The sequence below is a fragment of the Trichosurus vulpecula genome, chromosome 5 (genome assembly GCF_011100635.1).
Source record: "Trichosurus vulpecula isolate mTriVul1 chromosome 5, mTriVul1.pri, whole genome shotgun sequence".
Lineage (NCBI taxonomy): Eukaryota > Metazoa > Chordata > Mammalia > Diprotodontia > Phalangeridae > Trichosurus > Trichosurus vulpecula.
In genome coordinates, this window is record NC_050577.1 from 201,651,801 (window position 1) to 201,677,785 (window position 25,985).

The 25,985-nt window shown below is 43.1% G+C and overlaps 1 protein-coding gene across 5 annotated transcripts in view; it reads right to left on the bottom strand.

Annotated features, from left to right (window-relative positions):
• TSPAN9 (tetraspanin 9) overlaps window positions 1-25,985 on the bottom strand; it is a 236,897-nt gene that overhangs the window by 151,656 nt on the left and 59,256 nt on the right. For all 5 annotated transcript variants that reach the window (XM_036758640.1, XM_036758642.1, XM_036758638.1 and 2 more), the window contains one exon: window positions 18,728-18,845. The gene's annotated coding sequence lies outside the window, so the exon portion shown is untranslated. The remainder of the gene's footprint in view (window positions 1-18,727; window positions 18,846-25,985) is intronic.

Sequence of the window (25,985 nt, forward strand, 5' to 3'; positions counted from 1 at the left end):
GCCATGGAGATCCAAAAACAAATAAATAAACTGTCTGAAATATATTGTCCCTACCTTCAAGAAACTCATGGTCCATTTGGGAAAAAAAATGTACACACTGGAAACAATTAAGAGCTAAGCTATGTGGTACTGAGAGCAAAGTAGGACGATGAAGAGAAAAATCAAGGTGGGTTAGCAAATCTGGAGAAACAGAAAGGAAGAAGGAGTGATGGAACTTAAGTGATGTCTTGAAGGAAGGGTATGATTTGGGTAAGGGGGAGGGAAGAGAAAGTGCTTGTTACTTACATGGGAGGAATAGACTCACCAGAGGTATAGGGGTGGCAAGCAGCCTAATGAGATCAGCCTCAGTGGTCAGTAATGATCAGTAATGAAAAGCATACTGGGCCCCAGGAGATCTCAGTTCTAGTCCCCAGTCAGCCACTACTTCATTATGTGGCCCTAGGCCAGTAATGAGGTCAAATCCCAGCTCCCCAAATTACTAGCTAAATGACTTTGGACAAATCTTGCTCCCTCTACGCCTCAGGTTCTGCATCTGTCAGTCTTGGATTAGATTATTCCTGAGATCTCATTCTACAACCTAGGACCTAGGACAAGGCAATTTTAACTTCTCCGGCACAAGACAAGGCCAGACAAGGCCCGATTTTCCCAAAACTGTGCCATTCAATCACCTACTATTTGAGGAAGAGCAAGAAGCCAGTGTCACTGCATCACAGAGTACACGGAGGGGAGAATGGTAAGATACATGGGAATTTAGGAAGCAGTTGGGGTTTGAGGGCTTTAAAAGCCAAACAGAAGATTTCCTATTTGACCCTGGAGATAATAGAGAGCCGCTGGCAATTCTCTGTTCCTGAGCCCCACTGAATAACTCAGTCCTTGTCCCCTCGTCCTCTCCATCAGTCCTTAATAGTCACTGCACGCACACACATCTCCAATTCTGGAATGTAGTGGCAAGAGAAACAGTAGACTCAAAAATCAGAAGACCTGAGGTCTCATGCCATCTCTTCCTACCTCTGGGTCTCAGTTTCCCCATCTATAAAATGAGAGATTCGACTATATGATCCCCATTCCCCCTTTCAGTTCGAACATTCTGGGGTCCTGATTTATCATTGGGACTTTGCTCCTGCCTCCCAGGGCTCAGAATAAATGCTCGACCATATTTCAAAAGCCTCAAATCTCGAGGATAGTCTCATCCCCCTTTGACTACACTGGGCACACTCTCAACAAATCCAAGCCTATGAAAAATGGTCCAAAACCAAGAACTATAGAGAAAAGCTGGGCTTTCTTTCCTACTTCCTATTCACTACTGTAGCCTTTTCATCCAAAATGCATAAACAATTCATTCAAAACAAATCAACTTTTATTGCATGTTGTTTTGAATGTGATCTGCACAGTATTCATTTCCGATAAAACCTCATTAATTAGGAAAAAAATAGCAGCAATAACTGGCACTTATGTAATGATTTCAGTGGCATGATGAAATGGAAAGATAACTGGGTTTGGCGTCAAGGTTCAAATCCTGTTTCTGCTACTTGTTGTATGTGTGACCTAAGGCAAACCACTTAACTTCCATGGGCCTTCCATAAGTTTACCTATTTGTAAAAGAAAGCATCTAGAATAAAGAGACTCTCCGAGTTTCCCACCAGATATGACTCCTATGTTTCTATGATCTCATTTGATTTTCACGAAGGGGTAGAGTACACAGAATAAATGATGTAGCTAGGTGGCTCAGGGGATAGAGCTCTGGACCTGGAGTCATGGAGACCTGAGTTCAAATCTGGCCTGAGACACTTACTAGCTGTGTGACCCTGGGCAAGTCACTTAACCTCTGTCTGCCTCAATTCACTGAAGAAGTAAATGCAGTATCTCTGCCAAGAAGATGCCATGGACGGTATTGGCATGCTATGTCCTCAGGGTCACAAAGAGTCAGATGTGACTCAACAACAATAAACAGAATAGTCTTATTTATCCCCATTTTACAGATGAGGAAATCGCAGTTCAGAAACATAAAAATGACTGGCCCACAGGCACAGCTCTGCCAAGTGGCCAAGCCTCGGCAATTTCTCTCCCTCCAAGTCCAGGCTCTTTCCGCATATGACACAATAAACGTCCTCAAGGGGCCGTGCCAGAAAGTGGAAGGGAAGGACATTGGGGGACTGAGCACTCAAAGGGCTCAAATTTGCCCCCACCTTGGGAATAACAAGATTTCTCGATCTGTGTGAAGAGCCAGTCTCTCCACTACGCTATCCTGCAATACCGTCTAATTTAGGGGAAAAGTTCAAATCACAGGTTTTTTAATAAAGAAAGAAACGTAGTTTTATTCATTCAATTCTCGACATTCATCAAGCCCTATCTGTGGGGCAAGACCCTATGCTCGATTCTTACAGCTCTCAACTATTCCTCATATTAGAAATTAAAATATAGTTACTAAGAAGGAAAATGAAGTTAATAAAAAATTTACAATTCCTGGAACTGCTACACTTTATAGTGATGCCCCATCAATATTATAGCTAGAATTACACCACTTGTTTTAAACTTGGCAATCAGCAAGAAACTCAGAATCATGGTTTTAGGGCTGGAAGGGACCTGAAAAGTCATCTCATCCAACCTCCTCTTACTATGAGTGAGGAAAAGGGAAATCTCTCGTCCATGGTTACACAAGTAACAAGGGGCAGCTGGGTGCCACAGTGGATAGACAGAGTACCAGGCCTGTAGTCAAGCCTCAAAATCCAGCCTCAGACACTTCCTAGCTGTGTGAACCTAGGCAAGTCACTAAACCTGTTTGCCTGAGTTTTTTCATCTATAAAATAAGCCGGAGACAGAAATAGCAAACCACTCCAGTATCTCTGCCAAGAAAACCCCAAATGGGGTCACAAAGAGTCAGACACAACTGGAACAACTCAATGATAACAACGGTAGTAAGTGTGCGGATCCAAACCCAGGGCTCCTGGCTTCCTATCTAGCACTCTTTCCACTCCCCTGCCCACAGCCATGTTTTGCCTTACCTCATTCTTCCCCCATCCCCTGTTCCTCCCCTATTAGACAGTGTCTAGCCTGTTACCCTGGAAAATCTTGAGACAGAGATTCCATTAGACTGGACTCTGTCAAAGCTGGTCCCGATTCTTTAATCTATAGAACAAAAGGGATTCAACGACTGGCTGAAGGGACTGAGAATGTTTAGCTCAGAGAAGAAAAGACTTCTGGGACAGGACAGCCATCTTTGTGTATTTAAAAAACTGTCTTGCAGAGGGGTGACTGGACTTATTCTGTCTGGTCCCAGACAGGAGAACCAAGAGTAAAGGGAAAAGCCTCCCAATAATAATCTGAGTTGTCCAAAAGCGGAATAAGCTGCCCCCAGAGGTGGTGGGTTTCCTTTACTTAGATGTGTTCAGGCAGAGGCTGGGCAGCCATTTTTTTATTATATTCTCGTAGGGATTCCTTTTTTGTAAGGGTTGAACTAGATAATTACCGAGAGTTCCTCCAAGTCTCCAAATCTATGATTATTCAGGAGATGGGAACACCCTGTGGGAGCTACGCAAACACCCACGGTGGCAATGAGGTTGAGTAGACAATTCAGGAGCATCTCCATTGGAGCCACCCAAGTGAAAGACAATACCCCACTCGCTCAGCTAGGTAACTGCACCTTGCACTCTGAATAAGGGGAAGGAAGGAGGGAGGGAGGTGAGCATTTATGAGGTGCCTATTCTGCGCCAGGCATTTGCTCTTCATGACAACCCTGGGAGGTAGGTACTATCATTATCTCGATTTTATAGTTAACAAAACTGAAGCTGGCAGAGATGCAGGGATCAAGGGTCCCAAAGTATCTGAGGCTGGATTTGAACTTAGGTCTTCTTGACTCCACCCTCAGCACTCTAGCTGCTGCCCCACTGGCTCCTGACCTAAGGACTTTGGGCCATTTTGGCCATGCTGTGTGAGAGAGGCAGCAGTACGGTAGAGAGCAGTGAATCGGGCATCAGAAGGGCTGGGTTTGAAGCCTGACTCTGCTACTTGCTGTTCATGTGATTTTAGCCAAAGCGCCTCCCCCAACAAGGGCTGTTTCCTCATGTATAAACATCCCAAAGGTGCTCTCCAGCTCTATATCCTGTAATAGCCTCTTTTGACCTTAGCTGTCCCTTCTGAGGTGCGTCAGCTGGGCGGCACAGTGGATAGAATACTGGACCTGGAGTTCAAATCTGGCCACGGACACTGGCTATGTGACCCTAGGCAAGCCATTTAATCTTTCAGCCTCAGTTTGTTCATCTGTACAGTGGGAATAATAATGACAACTACTTCTCAGCATTACTATGAACACAAAATGAGATAATATTTATAAAATGCTTTGCGAACTTTAAAGCACTGAATAAATGCTATCTATCTATCTATCTATCTATCTATCTATCTATCTATCTATCTTGGGTACCCCTAACACTATGAGTTCAGGACTGTGCCACAATTTTTTAATCAATGCCCCTCTGGGCTCTTCATTGTAGGATGTGTCGCTCTGCTCTCTGGGTCTCCTTAGATTTCGATCTTTGTTCCCAGGGCCTGGGCATCATTTCTCTCATTAATGAGGCAGGGAATGGACTTCTATCCATTCCTCCAAACTGAACCACCTGCCTCTAGAATGTTATCTGACTTCTGGCTTCTGTGAGAGAAGGAACAGGAGAAGACTTGAGCTGGAAAAGAAGTAATTACGAAGGTTATTTGGAAAGCTTTGGAATCATGAAGGAAGCTAGAGATTCAATTGGGTTTAAAGGGCATGAAAAGCTGGAGGAGGGGGGCAGCTAGGTGGCAAAGTGAGTAGAGCACTGGCCCTGGAGTCAGGATGACCTGAGTTCAAATCCAGCCTCAGAGACTTGACACACTTGCTAGCTGTGTGACCTTGGGCAAGTCACTTAACCCCAATTGCCCTGCCAAGAAAAACCAAACAAACAAAAAAAAAAGCTGGAGGAGAAATCAAGCTGGAGGAGGATTCAAGAAGAAAGAGGATTCCAGGAGAAGAACACAAAGCAAAAGACCTAATGAGGGGGAGGAGTAAGGGCAAGAAGAAAAGGGCTTGAGCTAAATGAGAAGGCATCAAGATAAGAAGAAATGAGTAAAACAAGGTAAGACCAAGAAGTTAAAGAAGGTAACTGGTAAAACGAGGTAAAAGATGACCAATACAAGAATAAGATAATGTAATAGACCAGGGAGGAAATGAAAAGAGGAGAGAGACAAATCCTACAAGGAAGAGCCCTACAAAGGCATTGATCAAATAATTGTGGCACGGTCCTGAACTAATAGTGTCAAAGGTACCTAAGTTCAATATGAGAAAAACCTGATGAGGAAATTCAAGGACAAAAAAAGGAGTATCTGGGGCTATATTAGGGGCAAAAGGAAGATCAAAATAGATAGGACAGTTGTTCAGTACAGTTGGGACAATGATAACAAACATCAGAGAGAAGACAGAGCTACTCGACTCTTTATTTTGCTTCTCATTTCTCTAACAAGAAGAATGATCTCTGGCCTGGAAAGGACAAAACAAAAATAGCAAATAAGGCATTCACTTAACTCAAGATAAACAGAGAAGTCATAGACCCAGCTGCTTTTGATGAATTCAAATCACCAGGCCCAGGCAAATTATATCCCAGGGTAGTGAAAAAACTTAGGAATGTGATTGCTGAATCACTGTCAGGACTATCTCTGAAAGCTCATAGAAAATGGGAGGGATATCACAAGACTGGAAAAGGGCAAAAATGCTGATTTTCAGAAAAGGAAAGAGAAGAGACCAAAGCCTTCAAACTAGAGACCAATGAGTCTGATGTCAGATTCTGGCAAAACTCCAAAATGTGCTACTATAGAGATAGCTACACCTATAAAACTCATCACAGTGATCTTTAAGAGAAGATACCAGTAGATATCTGTAATGAGGCAAGTTTAATAAATAGAGCGCTGGATTGGGAGTCAGGCATCCTGAGCTAGGTGTGCAATCTTGGACAAGTGTCCATCTCAGCAGACCTCAGTGCTCTCAGCTACAAAATGAGGGGGCTTGATTAAGATGCCCTCTACAACCTCTTCTGGTTCTAACATTCCATGATTCTACAATGGGCCCTTCCATAGGTTTGGAAGAAAAGTAAGGGGTGGCACCAAATATACAGATTGCCATTACCTCACCAGATCTCATGAATTGCCCTTGGATCTATACAGGGGACCAATTAATTCTGCTAAGAAAGTGCTAAAAAGAAACAAAAGTATTTTTTCTCATACCTGGCAGAAGGGTTGGAGTAAGTGAACCAGAGTTCAAAGTGCCATCTTCTTAAACACATCTTATTCCATGATTTTGATATCCCGGCATTTTCAGGGCGACTTGGTTAGGAGAAGCTTCCAAAGGTCACCTAGATCATTACCTTGCCTCCAGACCTCTCATTTCATATACGCTCATCTATGTGGGTCCCAAAGGGATTAACTTTCTCTTGTTACCAACTGCACCATATTTCACAAACCAGTCATCAGGCAATCCTTTTGTCTAATGAACTCCCCTTATTGAGATGGAAGCCCCAGCTTCTTATTCTGATCACCGTCTTCAAAAAATAAAGTATCAAAGCACAAAGACTAAGAATGCAGAGCAAGTTAAAGAAACACAGAATTATAAAACATTAAAACCAAAAGAAATCACCTATTCCAGTGTTTCTTAACCACCAGTTCATGGCAAAGGTTACAAATCCACAGAACTTTTATAGAAAAAGAATGATAGGTCAGAAGACCTGAGTTCAAGTCTTGATCATTTATTTAATTCATTCTGTAACCTTGAACAAGGATACAGATTAGATGTCTCTCTGGGCCTCAACTTCCCATCCACAAAACGGGAAGAGTAATACTTGAATGCAGCCTATTTTATAATATGATTAGGAGACAAGTACTTTAGAAACTGTGCAGATGTGATCTATAATTAGTAGCAGCAGCAGTAATACTAATAGCATAAGTAACTGCTTCATTAAACCTATAAACTTAAAAAGATGGACTACTGTTTCCTTATTTTTTTTTTACTTCATTATATTCCTCTCACCTCAACTACCACTTCCTTTTCTCTGGTTCTCACCCACCACCTGCTAAATTATAGAGGACCAGGGGGCAGAATGGTCTGAGGCAGAAAGTTTAGATATATTACTAACCTAAAAGTCTGGGTTGGGAAACTGATCTAGACCAACCCTCTCATTTTACAGCTATCAATGAAGGTGAAGCCCAAGGGCGGAGTAACTGTTCAAGGTCATTCAGTTAACTGGTGGCAAAGCCAGTGCGAGGACCTCAGTGTGCAGATTTGCAGGCAACTGCTCCTATTCCTTGACAAACTCACAATCTAAAACAGAAAATGATGATTTGGGCAGAAATATTAAGGGAATGCAGATGAATGTTTCCAATTGCCTACTGAACAGCTCCACCTATCCATCACCTCAAACTTCCTGTGTCTGAGACTGAACTCATCATCTTCCTCTCAAAATAAGCCCTTCTCAAAATATCTTTATCCTGTCGATGACGGCACCATCCGCCCAGGTACCCAATTTTGCAACTTTAGAGGCACCTCTGAATTCTCCCTTCTCCTTCGCCCTGTATATCTAATAAGTTGCCACATCCCATGGATTCTACCTCCATAATATCAATAAATTCTGTCCCCTTCCTTCCCGCTCCATAGGCTTTAGAGCTGAAAAAGAACTTGGTGGATACCTAGTCTAACTCCACATTGTACATACAGATGAGGAAATTAAGGCCCAGAGCGGTAAGTAATTTGCCCAAGGTCATACAGGTAGGAAATAGCAAACCTGGTATTTTAATCCTTTAAATGTAGTTCCCATTTCTTCCCACTGTATTCCCCTGCCTCCCATCAGACCCTAACCCTGGTTCAGGCCTTCATTTCTGTCCATCTAGAGTCCAGGGGTGGGGAAGCTGAGGCCTTGGGGCCAGATGTGGCCTTCTAGATCCTTCAATGTGGCCTTTTGACTGAATTTTACAAGAACAAATTTGGATTCAGTCAAAAGGCTGCACTTAAAGATCTAGAAGGCCACATGTGACCTCAAGGCTGCAGGTTCCCCCACCCTGGCAGAGTGCAGCAATAGCTTCCTAACCAGTCATTCTACCTCCCCCCTCCTCCCTCTTCAATCAATCCATCCTTCATATCCCTGATAAAACAATCCCTCTAACACACAACTCTGATTGTTTTACTCCTCTATTCAAAAATTTTCAGTGACTGCTTACTGCCTCTAGGATAAAATCCAAAATCATCTCCCTCAGATTGAAAGCTTTTTCATAAAGTGGCTCCTTCACTTGTTTTCAGCTTTATTTCATATTATTCTCCTTCAAATTCCAGTCAAATTGGCCTAGTAGGAAAGGGAAGGGAATAAAGCACTTATAAAGTGCCTACTATGTGCCAGGCACTGTGCTAAGTGTTTTTACAAATATTATATCCTTTGATCTTCACAGCAACCCTGGGAGGTAAGTGCTATATTATTATTACATATTATAATTATTATATAATATGATATATAATGATGTATTTCGTATAATTATTATTATCCCTGTTTTACAGTGCAAAGACAGAGATAAGTTTACCAAGACAAACAAAGATAAGTGACTTGCCCAGCGTCACACAGCTAGTGTCTGAGGCTGCATTTGGATTCGGGTCTTCCTGATTCCAGAGAGGGTTCTGTCCACTGGACCACCAACTGCCTCTCCTCGGAGCCTTTCCCCATATATAACATTTCATTTCTTACCGCCCCAGGCCCAGAGCGTACACTCTATTAACTTCTACCTCCTACAATCCCATAGCTTAAGTACCGCCTCTTACTAGAGGCCTTTCCTGGTTCCCACAGTTGATAGTATTTCCTTATGAAATTTCTAAAATTTGGTATTTACTTAACTTTGTATATGTTGTGCCACCAGTTAAATGTAAGCTCCTTGAGGAGAGGGACTATTTCATTTCCGGCTTTAGTTCCCAAGCACGGTGTTTTGCACGTAATAAGTACCTAATAAATGTCTGTTGAACTAAACTAAATGCCAGGCTAATAAGCTTGGACATTATTCAGTAAGCAATGGGGAAAAGCTCCCCAAGAGAGCCCAAGAGAAAGCCCCTAAAAGCCCAAGAGAAAGACACAACCAAAGTTCTGTCCAGGTAGATCAATCCCTCTGGGTCGAAGGTGATGATACCACCCAGAAGGGCATCTGCCAACAGTCCAGGTGTGGCATAAAGGCCTGAATCAAGGTAATGGTAACAGGAATATGGATGAGAGTGTTAAATTAGATGATCTCTAAGGTCCAATTCAGCTATAATTTTCTATAGTTCTATAAAGATAGGTTTATAACAGCCTCATGCCTCCTGTTTCCTGGGGACTGCTTCAGCACTTCAAATCATTTTCATTACAATTAGTTGGGGGAGGAGAGAAATCTCTGCAAGAGCTACAAAGCCACCATCAACCTTCATCTTTCCTACTTCATTTTCACAGGAAAGAAGAGGGGGATGGAGGGAGGAGGAACTGAGAGACAATTGAATTGCACCACGAACAAAAGGTCTGATGCATTTTCACTCATCCATTTTTATCAGGCTGCGCTGAGCCATCAGCACCCTATAATCATATCTAATGTATGGATAGACTCTCAGGAGCTCACAGTCCAAGCCACAAGCAGCCATAGTGCTGCCTGAATACATCTATCTAGAAAGATTTGTTTGCTGCTAAGTGTACTCTGGCCTCCAGCATCACAGCCATACCTGGAGCAGGGCGAGTGTGTGTGTGTGTGTGTGTGTGTGTGTGTGTGTGTGTGTGTGTGTGTGAGTGTGCGCGCGCACGTGCGCGTCTATGTGTCTGTGTGTCTCCGTGTGTCTGTGTGTCTCTGTGTGTCTGTGTGTCTCCGTGTGTCTGTTTGTCTGTGTCTGTGAAAAAGGAAGGGGATGAAGCTAAGGTTTACAGAGAATAGGAAAACCAGTCCAGTGTCATGTAATACACACAAGCAGTGTGGTGGTTGGTTGGGGGGCAGGGAGGGAAGGGAGGGGATTGATTTAGGATTCAGAAGACCTAGATTCTAATCCTCTATCTTCAGCTAACTAGCTTTTAGTCATTTCACTCTGTTCCTAGGTTTCTTTGCCTATAAAATAGAGACAATAATATTGGCTCTCCCACCTCACGGGGTTGTTGTGAGGAAATCACTTTGCAAAAGCAGAAGGGATAGGGAATGGACCTGTGATTCCACTGGCATGAGAATTCCCAAGTGAGCAAACTCCCTCTTAATAATACAAGTTAGCACCTCAGCTGCAATCTATATACTTGGTTGCCTAGAGATCACGGAGAACTCATGAGACTTGCTGAGATTGCAGAGCTATGATGTGTCACTGGTGGAACTTGGACCCATGTCTGCCTAGTTCTGATGCCAGCTCTCTGTCCATTGCAGCACACTGCTATATATATATATATATATATATATATATATATAAACTTATTTGGAATGAGGCACCAAGGCAGCTGGAATTTTCCCTCTGGATTATAGAGGGAACAAATCCCCTTAATAAAAGGATTTGTTCTGTGAAGTTTGGATTCAATCAAAGGGTGCACTTGAGGACCTTGAGGGTCACATGTAGCCTTGAGGCCGCAGGTTCCCCACCCCTGCTCTAGAATTACTTCTTCCCTAAAAAAGCCTTCCTAAACTAACCTGTCCTAACTTCTCACCTCTACTCATCCCCTTAAAAGCAATGTAACTGTTTCCCCTGATTCCTCTTCTTTCTCTTCTTTAACTTGGAAGATTAAAGATCATGGGTTCTAGTTCTTCACCCCAAAGGCTCAAAACAGTGCTGTGCCAGAAGGGCCATTGGATCCATTCACCTCTCTGGGACTCAGTTCCTTCACCTGTGAAATGATACTTTCAAATGTCCCTTCCCATTCTACATGTATGATGCTAGAGGGTTTGTAAAGTGACTGCTGATTTGTCTCTACTGGGAAGAGACCCTACCTACCACACTCACCCTTCCATGTTTCATTACAGAAGGATGCAGGCACAACACTGCTTCTTGAATCTAATTTCTTTTCCTCTTGTCCAAATAAACCTCATGCCAGACACACACCAGAGAACAACTTGATGTTTCAGACACAGGCTGAGTTGTTAGCGAAGGAAAATAAAAGCTGACATGTTTAGAGATCTATACCTCTCAGCTTGTTTGTAAATAAATAATAAATAACATAAGGGTGCTTATTTCCTTGCTAAGACCTATTTCCTGGCTATCAGTCTGTACACTGCAGCTCTCGTCTGGGAAAACCTGTATTGAACAGTACTGTGCAAATGCCCTCAAAACTCTTCTTTCTACAGCTTCTGTCTCCTAAGAAGATAAAGAACTAGTGATGACTCCCTATGCAAATAACACTTTTCTAGGATTCTCCTTTTCATTTATCACACTCTTATATCATACTTATTTTTGTATTTATTGCATCCCCTTTTCTCCACCCCCCAAATGGGCTACAAACTCCTTGAGGTCACAACTGTCATCTTTCATCTTTGTATTCCCAGGACCATGTTTCTTGCACGCAGATAGATGACTAATAATGGGTTTTTTAATTGAACTGAATTCCCAAAAGGTCTTGGAGGAAAGGGAAAGGGAGGACCTTTTGACTCTGCTCCCCATAGAGATCTGCTGACTAGATGTTAAAAAGAATTTCCCCATTTTGATGATGGAAAACTGGAGAAGAGTGAATGTACTCAAAACCCAGCTTGATTGATCTCCTCACTCAATTCTCTGAAACAACCTATTTCTTACATGTCTTCCCCATCTTTGACTCTAACTCCATTCCCTCCACCATTCAAACCGCCCCCACCCTGAGAAACCTCACAAACAACCTGGGAAATGAGATGATAATTCCTCCATCTCCATTACTTACTCAAACAAGGAAAAGTCACTTACCACTATCCTCCAAGAATGAATATATTCAGTGGCAATGTTTCTGTTCTTCCTGCCTCAGTTTCCTGATCTGTAAAATGAAGGGGCCCTATCCAGCTCTAAATCCTATAACTATTTTTTTTTTGTGGTAAGTAATTTCACTCAAAACAGGAGTGTGCTGGAGCCAGCCTGCACCTGCTCCTAGATTATTAAATTATCAGTGTGAATATTTATACCTCATGAAATCAGCGAATGCCGCAAATCAGGGTTTGATTTATTGTTTGCTGCTCTTCTAGACTGGAGAAAGTAAAAGGAGAAAATGTTAATTATACAGATTAAATTTTAAAGTGTGTCCTGCATTTTCAGAGAGTCAGTCGTTAAATATTTAACAGCATGCCCCTATTCAAAACCTCCAACAGTCAGTAATAAATAAAAGATACAGTTTTCAAATGTTTGGAAAACACAATTTTTACACATTGCCCAGGACACACCAGTGCCTTAGCCTTCCTCTCTCTAGATTTCAGTTTCTTCATCAGTACCAGACAGAGACCATTAGGCTCCCTTCTCAACCACTGCCATTCAAGATCTAATACTCCCATTAAAGCTAGAACTTATAGTCTGTAAAAACAGAAAGCTACTGCCTAAATCTGGGGTGGGGAACCTGCGGCCTTGAGGCCACATGTGGCCCTCTAGGTCCTCAAGTGCGGTGCTTTGATTGAACCCACGATTCACAAAACAAATGTGAATTTGTTCTATAAAACTTGGACTCAGTTAAAAGGCTGCACTGAGGACCTAGAAAGGCACATGTGTTCTTGGGGCCACAGGTTCCCCACCCCTGGGCTAAATCAGAGCGCAGTTAGGTGGCTCAGTGGATAGAACACTGATCCTGGAGTCACGAAGACTCATCTTCCTGAGTTCAAATGTGGCCTCAGACATTTACTACTGTGTGACTCTGGGCAAGTCACTTAACCCTGTTTGCCTCAGTTTCCTCATCTGTCTGGAGAAGGAAATGGCAAATCACTCCAGTATTTTGGCCAAGAAAACCCCAAATGGGGTCATGAAAAGTCAGATACAACTGAACAACAACTGCCTAAACTGGTTCCTAGGCAAGAAGGTGTGAAGACAGGGCAAGATCAGGAGCAGGGCTAAGTATTGTCACTACTCTGAGTCACACAACTTCAGCCAAGCACCCCCAATAAAGGAATGAAAAAGCCCAGCTCACTCCTCTGGAAGCAGGCTAGAGCAGATAGCTAAGAAGAGGGCAGCCAGGGCTCAGATCTTCACCTGAGACCTTCTATACCCCACGTAGGGGAGAAAATACAGGCAGGAGATCCCAACACCTTCCTGCGTCACCTCTCTGGACCTCTGTAAAATGAAGGAGTAAGATTTCGACAGAAGGGGCTCCCAAACTGAGGAGTTAGCACAAAGACAGCATCCTCCTCAGAACCAAAGCTTCTTCCTCTGTGTGCTACGTTAGGTCTGGCAAGGACCCAGCTCTTTAGCAGGCTTAATCAGCCTGTGAGATGATCTCAGCTGGATTCTGTCCACCAAAGCAAGACGTCTCAAGAAGGCACTGAGTGCCCCACTGGTGAAAAGGGCTAGTGGTACTATCAGTCTCAAAATTAGTTTTCTTTCCGACTCACCTTTTACCTTGACAGTAATGAGGAGTTTAAGAAATGGATTTAGAGAAAGAAAATGTTTTGGGAGGAGAAAAATGGTACTAGAACGAGCACTGAGAGGACAGTCTTAGCAGGCTTATTAAAGGATAAAGTCAATTTATTGCACTCTGGCCCCAGCCCTGGCAGATCAGGAATTAGAGCCACGAGAGCAGCCTGGGGTTGGGAGGGACTTGAAGGAATCCCACCCCACCTCATTTTACATGGGTAAATGGGGATCCCATAGCACCCTCAGGTCTGGAGATAAGCATTACCAAACATGGATAAGGGACAGCTAATGCCTTTTTTGTTTAATGGAAGACCCAAGAGTTTATAGCTTTGAAAAGACAAAGAAAAGGGGAAGAACTTTTCCTTCCTTTTAAAAAAAAAGTGTTTTGCTTCCACCAAATTAGACTCCACATTCCCCACTAATAGACCCTGATGAGTTCCAGATATTGAAAGAGACACGGATGGGAAGACAAGAGGAAGAAAGCTCTGCATAAGACAACCAAAAGTCCCTTCCCCCTAGAAAGTCCAGTTCGGGGCTGGACATATGGTAGCTAGGTAGCACAGTGGATTGAGCACCGAACCTGATCCTGGAGTCAGAAAGACCTAAATTGAAATCCAACCTCACATGCTTACTAGTGACCCTAGGCAAGTCCCTTAACTCTGTTTGTCTCAGTTTCCTGAGCCAGAGAAGGAAATGGCAAACCATTCTAGTATGTTGACCAAGAAAACCCCAAACGGAGTCAGTCAGACACAACTGAAATGATACAACAACAAAAGTTACATCTCTACATGTGTGTTGCAGTTTATGAAAATTAGTATGTTTCTGGTATCCAGAAGTTGGGAAAGGCTTTTTTTTTGGCCCAAAGGTTGATTACGCAAAACGAAATAAGAAAAAAAATTAAATGTACAAACTATTATGACTGCCTTTAAGTCCCAATTTGGAAACTATTGGAAGATATAGTGTCCCTGGGAAAGGGGAATATAATATAGCCAGGAAAGAAGAAAACCAATCCAAGATTTGTCGGAGTCTTTATGTTGCAGTTATCTCCATTGGTGTCTTTTCCCCTACTAGCCTTTAAGTTGTCCGAGGATAAGGAACTTGCTTATATCAATGTCTACTTCTCCTATTGCTTAGGAAACTATGTAGTAAATATTTGTTGTATTTTGTATTTTAACTTTTTACTCAAACTCCAGTAGAGGTCTCACATATGACTGTCCAGCCAGGAAGGATCTGTCACCATGGGGAGATGAAGCAAAGGATGATGAGAGGCTGGAGGGGAGCCAGGCAGGCACCAAATGTGAGAGATGGTGTCAGGCAGCCGGCCCCTCTCCCTGAAAGCCATCTCCACCACAGAGTTATTTCCAGGCATTTTTCCTGTGAGAAAAGAATGAGAGGAATGTGGGCCAGCTATTAACCAAATCCACCCCACGCCAGCTCAGTGCCCAATTACATACCATCCGGGCTGGGGGGAAGGGGAGAGGAAGGGCAGGGAGAGCAATGAAGTCTGTAATCAGAAAATCCTACTAAAGAAATCTGAACCGGTGGCCAGAAACAAGCTATATAGGTAATACAATACACAAGGCTTCCTTAAAGGTGCACACACATGCACATATATAAGCCTGTGTGTGAGAGGTCTAGCTACACCAGGGTACAGAAATGAAATACTCCCAGGCTTTTATTGTTCTTAGGGGACCTGTTCATGAGGAAGTGATACCTCAAATGCAATCCAATTATATACCCAAGTATAGCATCAGCTTCTCAGGCAAAAGATAGCTAGTGAGAAGGAGAGGGGGAGGAGTTGATTAGGAGAAGAAAATTTCATTGGCAGGCAGCAATTAAATTTTAAAAATGGGGGCAAAAGAGAAACAAAAAAGGCACCTCAGGCTAAGATGATGACATGAAAAGTTGTACCAGAACCCAACTCTCCAACAAACACCCCCAGGAAAGGTATAATGGGTTCCAGATGGAACAATAATCAAAAGATCCAAAGAGACATACCAGCAAGCTCTACCACATGCAGTGCTGGATTAAACAAGATGGCCAGAAGGCAGGAGGCAGAGCTAGAACATGGCAGGGGAGGTGGAAGCTAGCAGTAAGCTCTATAAACCTGGAGGTGCTCTGGGTGGACTTGCCATGGTGGTCAGAAACAAGTCCAAACTCCAGTAAATATGGCCAGAAGCCTATAGCTGTTCTGAGTGGAGCCCTGTTAGGAAGCTAGCCTAACCTCTAGTAAACAAAGCATGGAGCCTGAGGGTGCTCTGAACTGGGGTGTTGGGTGGTAGGAGAGTGAGAAGGGTAAGAAGAGGCTAATGCCAGCAGGATTTTTGGCTCTGGCCAGTAGGAACAATGGCAGAGACCAGAACCAACCCCTGATAGGTTGCCGCACAAAATACAACAAGCTCAATGACCATGAGCAGGCACTGAGGGGCCTTGCAAAAGCCCTTAGACCAATACGATCTCTAACCTATAATTGGGAGTTGTTAGGGCCACAGAAGGAGATGGAACAAACTCCAAACTGAGAACTGAAGAAGGGAAACAATTAAGGGGGGCAGGGGGCGGGAAATCTTTGCAGCAAAATTTACCTGATAAAGATCTGCCATCCAAGGTATATAGGAAATTGATACAAATACATATGAATAAGAGCCATCTACCATTGGGTAAATGATCAAAGGATTTGAGAAGCAATTCTCAAGGGAAGCAGGTCAAGCTTCAATAACCATCTAAAATGTTGCAAATCAAGGCAGCTAGGTGGCATAGTGAGTAGAGCACCGGCCCTGGAATCAGGAGGACCTGAGTTCAAATCCAGACTCAGACACTTGACACACTTACTAGCTGTGTGACCTTGGGCAAGTCACTTAACCCCACTCCACTCCAAATCCCTCCCCACTCCAAAAAGATTTTTTAAAAATGCTGCCAATCACTAACAATAAGAAAAATGCAAATTTAAACAACTTTAAGGTTCCACTTCACACCAGTAAGATTGGCAAAGATAACAAAAAAAGAAATAACAATTGTAGAGGTTGTAGAAGCATAGGTATGCAGACGTATTTTTAGTAGAGCTGTTAAATAGGTCAAGCCACTTTAGAAAGAAATATGGACCTATACCCTAAAGGTCACTAAAGTATGTATATAGTTTGACCTGGCAATAGGACTATCATGCATGAGTTGCAAAGAGGTCAAAGAAAGAGAGAACAAAATATGTACAAAAATTTTTATAGCAACATTTTTCACTGTAGCAAAAACTGGAAAAAATGTAGAAGCCCATCAACTAGAGAATGGCTAAAAAAATTTTGACATATGAATGTCACTGAATATCAATGTGCCCCAAGAAATAATGAAAGAAATAGATTCAGAGAATCCTAGGAAGCCTTGCATGACTTGCATGAAGAGAACAGTATCAGGAGAACAATTTGTACGACAACAAAGCACTGGACTAACATATAATTATGTAATATGCAGGGGACAGATGAAACTGAAAAGATAAAATAAGGACCACAGGCCAGGGTCTTTCTTCCAAAGATCTCAAGAGCCTTTCTTATGCACAATCAACTGTTCCCATTCTGTAGACAGGAAAAGTGAGATGAAGAATAAGGTCACATTTCACTCCCTTCTTCATCTTATAGAAGATAAAAGCTCTCCTTTGTAACAAATAAGCAAAATCAAACAACACAAATCTACATACTGGCCACGTCTAAAAATGTAGGTCTCAATTCTGTATTTCAGTCCATCACCATAATCAGTCTTCTGGAGTCATGATTGGTTTCTTCATTGATCATCGTTCTTAAATCTTTCACAATTCTCTGTTCCTTTATAACTTTATAGTCATTGTATATCATGATTTGTTTCTTACTTCTTTAGTATTTTTTCTTTCCTGAGGCATATTATAAAGCAATCTCTTACTACTTTCAAGATTGTGCTGCCTCTCACACAGATTTCTTTGGTATATACTTAATATGGTCCAGCCAGTCTTGCCAATTTTGTCTTCCTAAGCACCTTCATATCATCAGAGACTGAGGTGGAAGGGTAAAAACGTGCAGTTTCCTCTGTCGCTGATGATAAACGCGTCACAGAAACAACGACAGCTATGTTCTACCTTATGCCAATTTGAAATTCTTCTGACAGTTTCATCTATAAACATTATTGGTACGATGCTGTTGGTTCACTGGGGTCCCGTGTTAAGTTTTGTGTGGATTACTACTCACTTATGACTTTTTGTTTGTTTTATAAGGCACTACTGCTAACACTGTTCTCCTGCAGTTTTATAAATAAATCTGTATTCTATATCTGTGTTGCCCTTGACTCTGATCTCTCTCCACTTGGCAAAGGGATCAAGTGTTAACTGGCTAAGAAGGTTTCTGGGCTATTTTGACCCCCTTGGTATAGCAACTGTTCCACATTAGTTAAATTGTTCCAGTAAAGATGGAGACAATACTCAATATATTTGCCTTCCCCTTTTGGGGGAAGAGAGAGCCCACTGTGGTACATGAATGGATAAATGAATGAAAAAGCATGTATCACACCTTTACTGTGTGCAAAGTGCTGTGCTAAGTGCTCGAGATACAAGTAGAGAAGTAGTTTGCATTCTAATGGGAAGAGAGCATACATATAAAAGTTTTAGCTTGTAAGACACCTTAGGGTACAGCTGCAAAGCAGATTGCAATGCTTCTTCTTTGATGTCATTTCCATAAATGACAAACTGATAAAATCATATCGGTTTCTGATGCTGAACACAAGGATTTTGGTGGTGAAAACTTTCTTTTCTGGGTCTTCAATAGCTGTAGCCCTAGCCCCCACAGAAGTAGTTGCCAGGTCACATCTCCATAGGGATTGCTTCCCTGGATGATGCCTGAAGGGGCTGAGTTGAAAGTAAAATAAGTTGTCTTAAGGGTGCTGCCACCTCAGAGATCTCTGGTGGTAGTTGGTTGGCAGGCGGTATTGATAGTGAGGAAGGCAGGCTCCTTCTCCACAGTGATTGCTGCCCTCTATGATGACATCAAGGCTTGGGCTGGAAGAATGGCCAGTGGTCAGGAGATACTGCTAATTCTAAAAGCTCTTGGGTTCAAAGACTTAGTGTTATGTTCATCAGGATTCTTGGAGAAGTGGTAGCAGTGGTGGCTTGATTTGCCTGGCACATACATCCTTTTCCCTCCCCACCCCTACCTCAACAAGGCTGCTTACCTGCTCCAAAGATGACAGCTGGTAGAGACGGCTGGCCCTTTCTCCACAGGAGCTGCTTTCCTGGACGATGGTTTCAGGAGTTGAGCTGGAAGCAGGATGGGTGGTGAAGTAAGGAGTGCTAGGAAAAGGAATCAGACAAGCCAGGGTGAATCTCAACTCTGCTACTTCGCTATATCCAATGAGTTGAGCAAAGTCTCTCATCTGTATAGGCCCAGTTATTTTATCTGCAGAGTAAGGGAGCTGGTATAGATGATCCCTGAGGTCTCCTCCGGCTCTAATCAATGGTGCTACAATTCTATAACTTCTCTGAGTCTGAATTCCTTTATGTATAAAACAAGGTAACAATCAATAACCTAAAATTCCTTCCAGTTCTAGGAGTCTATAAGTCTATGGAATGTATTAAAACTTTCAGAAGTTGGTCTGGGTAAACTTATTCACTGGGGAAGACCCAATAGTCCTTCTCCGATTCTTTTCTAGCACTTGCCTCACCAGAGAAGAGATGAAAAAAAGAAATCAAAACCCACACAAAAGTCAAATGTCAAGAAATGACCCATCTATCATATCAGTTGCCTTCTCAATGGGGTGTGGGAGGATGAAAGGAGGAAGAGAATTTGGAACTCAAAAATTTTTTTAAATGCTTAAAAAGTTGTATAACAAAAATTTTTTTAAATGATCCATCCCCATTTACATATTACTCTTTGTGGGGTTATGATTAGCTCATGGCCTCTTTGAGGGACAAGTCCCAGAGGGGCAAGATGAGCTGCTCAGGACACTTGGAATTCTCAGTTAATAGTAAGCAAGCAGGGTGTGCAAAGAGCCTTATACGAGACACCATAGGGAGCTACAGAAGGAGGAAGGGGAAATAAGCCTTGTAACCTAATGAGAAAATTTTCAAACATTTTTAAATGTTTTTCAAAAGTTAGAATTTCAGCTTCTTAAGGTCAGAAAAGATGTTTTTGTCTTTGCATCTCCAGTGCACAACAGAATACTTTGTACACATTAAGATTGGATTGAACCCCTTGTGGTGAAAACCAAAAAGATTATTCAATAAATAAGAACACAGGTACTCTTTGATTTTAAAAATATTTGCGCTCCTGAAATGTGTGTGTGTAAATATTTTCAGCACACAGGGAGCTTGCTGGATGAAGGAATCTTCTTGTGGATTCTTTTTGTAAAGCAAACAGCTGCCCCTGATTTAGCTTCCACATAAATCCAGATTTTCACACATTATGCTGCATTTGCTTAAAACAGAGTATACTTGGATTGTGTAAACTAGGTACTTAAAATACTGAGGGGAGGCAGAACAGGGGAGTTAGTTGGGCTAGGATTTCTGGATGATGAGAGTTTATTCAGGGTTTTATTTAAACAGGGGCAGTCTTAAGACTGACAGAAAGAAGGAGTGCAGTGTTGCTGACATGCGTTTAGCTGAGACAGTCTACTAGCCATTATAGACACACACTTCTGTCCTTACAAGATAGCGCCATTAGCAGTAACCGTAATCCAGTGAGTGGAAGTGTCTGAAAAGACCAATTGCAGGCCAAGAAATGACTTCCACAAAGTACAGAGAATCCACTTAGTTGTGCTCCTGACTCCGACATTCAGTCGAGCAAAGCTCAAAGTCTTTGTTTATAAAGAGCTTCCGCTGGGTGATCAGTAATAGGGGAAGGGGGACGTTCTTGCAGCAGATCTGTTCCCAGTTCAGGTTTTCTAGCATCAAAGCTCAACTCACTATTTAATAAAAGCAACATTATTGGAGAGAGCTTGACATAATGAAAAGAGTGGATTTGGAGTCAAGAGGGCTGGGTTCAAATCCACACTCTGCTACTTGCTACCTCAATGACCTTGAATGAGTCAAGTCACCTCTCTAGTATTCCGTTTCCTCATTTACAAAATGAGAGGTTGGAACAACACGATCTCTAAAGTCCCTTAAGTCTTAGGTCCTACACGCTCTGCCTCAGTCCCCATTCTCCCCTCATTCTTCCCCCTCCCCAGTTCAATAATGAGACAGACTCTTACTGGCCCCCTTTGCCTTGCCTGGTGGACAAAGAAAGGTAAGGATAACACAAAGCAATGTGACAAACCAGGCTGTAAGGTGGAAGAAAGAACACCTGAATTCTAGAGCCAACTATGCTACTGACTCAATACTCATATAATAATGAACAAATCACTTCAACCCACTGAGCTACAGCTTCCATATTTGTAAAATGAGATGCTGTGAGGAAAGCCCCTGGTAAACCTTCACTGCTCACAATTCTCTAGTGCTTTATTCCATATCTATTGACTGATTGCCCTCCAGAAAGGAGTCCACCTCAGACCCTACACAAAGCAACAGTCAGTAGGCTGAGCTTCAAGACTCTGCCCATGCTCTCCTACGGCGACTCCCAAACTGAGAGAAAGTGGAAAGAGTGGTGACCTCCAGATCCTGGGTTCTAAGGCTGGCTCTGTCACTAACTGGTATATGACTGACCTTGGTTAAATCCATTTCTCACTCTGAAACTAGTTTCCTCATCTATATAAGAAGGGTACTGAACAAGCTTCTGTGCTTTTAGTTCTAATGGAGAGTTCTGATGGAGAAGGTCACTTGGCAACAAAAGCCATCAGAGGGAAACAGTGACTTTGAATCAGTTGAAGGGCAGATAGCCATCAAGCCTTCAGGGGGTGGCATGGTAGGGCTCCTGTGAGAAAACAGCTAAAGCAGCTGAAATTTCAATCGGAGGGTGACATAGAGCCCAAGAAAGAGGACCTGGGGAGGGGAAACAATAGACATAGAAGACATGGTACTCTGGCCACAACGCCACCAGCATAGAAGGGAGATTCCCACAGATATTCCCAGCTCAGGGGATATTTCATGGTGGGGGTCTCCATGCCTTCCTCCCAACTCTGTTGGCCCCACCACCCAGCAAGACACAGGCAGGCAGCTGTTGCTGCACTTCCATTTTTGGGATGCGTTAGGTTCCTGGCATTCTCACCAGCCCCAGCATATCCTGTGCCTCTTCTGGCCACAAGCCATGGGGCTCAAGGTCTACACCTCATTCACAGGAAAGGAAGCACTGCTTCCCTTGCTGGGCCCCTCAACTACCCCCATAGCACCTGCACAAGTCTGCTGAAAACAAGGGGTCCCACGTGAAGAAAGGGTGAGATGAGAAAGTATCACTTCTTCCTTCCAATCAGATACACAGAGAAATCCCTAGAGGAGCAGGGGGAGGGTGCTGGATTTGGAGTTGGGTGACTAGGTTTGAAACTCAGCCCCAGTGGACAAGTTATCTCCTTTCCCTGCCCCTCAGCTTTACCAGTCTGCAACATAGAGACCCCCCCACATGGTTGTTATCAAGAAAGTATTCTGAAGCACCTGAGTTATCAAGAAACAAGTTATCATTGTTAGCCGTAGTGTTCCACCCCTGATGACCTCCCTGGGCAGAAGGGTGAGTGGGCTATAGAGAGAGCAGGATGCAGCACTCTCAGTATTGCCAAGTCATAAAGGAGACCTAAAGCTCGGAATTCGAATTTCCTGAATTCTAGGTGGAGAAAATCTTGGGAACTCAGAAGGTCTTGCTGCTTATCAGCATCAGGAGCCAAGGACAGATAAGCAAAGATTCACCAGGCTTAAGGAGAACTTCCAAAGCATCGCACAAATGAGAGACTAGGAGTTCCAGCAACTAGGAGCCACAGCTTCCCTTTGCCACCTCTGAGCTCTAAGCCAGAGCCCACTTTCTCCTAGACTCTGTATATACTGGTAAGAGAGCAACACAGACTTTTGGAGGGGATGTTTCATTATCAAATGCTCTTACAATACCACCTTGCCCCTTTCTAGAAATGACTTAGGGCTGGCTGACTAAACTCATTCTTCTGTTGGGATAAGGATTCTCAGAGCTTATATGAGTTAGTTACATGCAGTGGCGTGCTTGAGCCAGAGAGAGCCCAACTGTTAAATTTTCAGTGTGAGCATTTACACCTCAGAAACTGGGGACACTACAAATCAGGGCCTAACATACTGTTTTGTTGGTTGTCTGGACTTAAAGCATTAGGGGGGGAAAAGCACTGGAGAAAATTTTAATAACGCATATTAAGTTTAAAGATGTGTCACATGTATTTTTGGGGGGGGGAGAGCTGGTTGTTAAATAGTTACCAATATACAACTTCTTTCCTTCCACCCACAACACAGGGAGGCTTTACCAGAAAGAAGACAAATCTGCCCCGGAGGACATCCAGGGGCATAAAAAGTCCCAGCCACATGTGGTTCGGGACTCTCAGACTTGGTGGGGTGCCCAACACCATACCAATTACCATGCCCCGATGACAATTTACTGACCAGACACATTTCCAGATGGAGAGGAGAGGGAGACATCCAGAGAATCTAAGAGTTTCCGCATTCTTATTGCACCTTCTTGCTGTATTAGTACAAAGTAAACCTCCTTTGTTAAAATATTCAGCAGCTTGCAAATGCCTCATTTCATCTCGACCTCAGATCTGAAGAGTGTTGGTTCTAGAGCCATAAAATGCATGCTCAAACCTTAAAGGGCTATAGATCAGTTATTAATTATCATTGTTTTGCCTCCTGGCCTCCTTCACACCCACTTCCTGTAATAAACCCATACCTATTCTGTTAGCTATATCTTATCACTGCCTTTTACCTTGGAGTCCCCCTAAGAGGACTCTCCAAATTCCTGTTCTCTGACCAGGGAACTTCCCAATGGACAGTCAGGACCCATTCTGCGGACTCACTAACGCCTGTCACTCCAGAAAGAGGGCCTCCTCAGATACTAAACATTCTTAGTACTCAAGTCCATCTCCAGAATTCTACACTCACCCTCCTACCATTCCAACTGAGAGGTAATACGCTGTAGTGGAAAGAACACCAATCTGAAAGAACTCTTGCTAAGAAACACAAAATCATGACATTTCAGAGATGGAAGGGACCTCAAAAGACTATCTCATCTAACACCTACCTGAACAAGAATGTACAATAAGTCTTCTCCGAAAAGGTTAACTTCCTGAGGCAGCCCATTCTACTAAGCTTTGACTATTAGGAACTTCAAATTAAATATCCCCATTTCCTTCAGCTCATATTCATCTAGTATTCTTTCCGGTCCGCTATACATCACAGTTGCCCTTTTGCCATCTTGTCAAAATGTGACGCTCATCTGGTTTCTAGTCCTGGTTTTGCCACGAACCAGCTGAGTAACACTAGACAAATCACTTCCCATCTGTGGACCTGATTCCCCCTATTTTAATAAGGAGACTTCAGCCCTTCCAGCTCTAACATTCTCTAAGTGTACTTTCAATCATGGCATAATGAACAAAACTAGGTGTCAGGAAGGTAAGCAGCCTCTCCGTTGGAGGTCTTTGCAAACAGTGCATTTCCCTATCTAATGGTCATCATCATATAACCCTCCCCCAAGGCTCCAGGAGCACAAAACAAGCAGGTATATCCTCACCACTCCCTGGAAAGGGGCTTTTTTAATATGACCTCATAGGATCCAAGGGCCAGAAGGGACCGCAGAAGACATCTAGTCCAACCCCTTCATTTCACAGTTAAGGCTAAAGTGCCAAGAGGTTAAGGGGTCACAGAGAGAGTAAGCTGCTGAGCATGATTCAAACTCAGGTCCTGTGACTTAAGATTCAACATTCTTTCTACTTTCTATTTAACATCCCACTGCCTAAAGAAAGGCATAGCAGGAAGTACAGACATTGTCTTCTTTCTTCTTTAGTCATTTCACTCATGTCCAACTCTCTGCAACCCCATTTAGGGTTTTCTTGGCAAAGATACTAGGGGTGGTTTGCCATTCCCTGCTCCAGCTCATTTTACAGATGAGGAAACTGAGGCAAACAGGGTTAAGTGACTTGCCCAGGGTCACACGGCCAGTAAGTATCTGAAGCCAGATTTTAATTCAGGTCTTCCCAACTCAAGGCCTAGTGCTCTATCCACTGTTATCACCTGATTCACACAGATAAGACTCCAGCTCTACCTGCATCATAGAGGGAAAATACAAGCATTTTGAAAGGAGAAGTGGTCCAAAGGGCCTAAATGGATGGGGAACCAAAAATCTGGGTTAAAGATTTAAAATTGGGATTAAGTTGTAGAGGAGGAAAGGCCCTAAGAGATCATTCAATCCCATCCCCTCAATATGACATATGAGGGCCCTGAAACCCATTAAGGTTAAATAAAAAAAAAACTTAGCCCCAGTCCCATAGAGTCATAATGGAGAATCATCAGCATGATTTAATTCTGGGTCTGGATCACTAGAACACACACACACAAACACACACGGAGTGGCCCTGGTGCTGTGCCACCTTTCTCCAAGGGATTGGGCCGAGGGACTTGGGCCCATCTGTCTCTCTTTAGCCTTGCCAAAAAGCTATCCCTCTCTGATGTCCATTTTCATAAAACTCACCACAGGTAAGTTGGACACGATGCATAAGGTGGAGCACAAGCATTAGGCCCTTTAATTTCCGATTTCCCAGCCTGACGGCCTGAGCTCTCTGTGCTCTGAGCCCCATGTGGCCATACATCAGAACGGCTGAAGTCAGCTAGGCCCTCCTGTGCCATCTGTACAGAGGTACCAGCAGGAAAGAATGGGGATGGATGCTCTCAGTAGGAGTAAGAGTCTTAGGGAAGCAGATGGAAAGCCTAGGTTCCCTCCTTTTCTAACCTCATTGCCAAAGTTACCTTCAGGTTGGGGAGGATGGTAAGAGGGAGACTGCTTCCAATTTGCATGTAATTCATTTGTCCTATCGTTATACTAGGACCCCTGCTCAGACCTCAGATAGCTAAATAAGCACCCAGGTACATAGCAGGGTGCATTCAGTTTGTGACACTGAGCACCTACCATGTGCAATGTATCACACCATGTGCTACAGGGCATACAGAAAAACATGAGAAGTATCCTACAAGAAGGTACACGTACAGCTACAAGAAAAAATAAGCCAACAACTTATCAACCATGTGTCAGACATGTTACATGCTAAGGGAGGTGTACAGTTTAAGGTAAGCCACAATCCCTGCCCCTTCATGGGCAGTTACATTGCAGGGGATAAGTCATAAACACAGAAAATCCATGATTTCATCAACATTGACACCCCACCCCATGCAGTCTGAAACTCCTCTATTAGCTTTGTTATCAAGTCTGCAAGAGTTGCTATGATAGGAAAATTTACAGCCTTGCAAGGCAACATTTTGACAGCCTCTCCAAACTTGGTTAGCCTGGTCCCAGAATGACACATTTACTCAGAGCTGTTCAATCTTAGAGTTTGTGCTCCA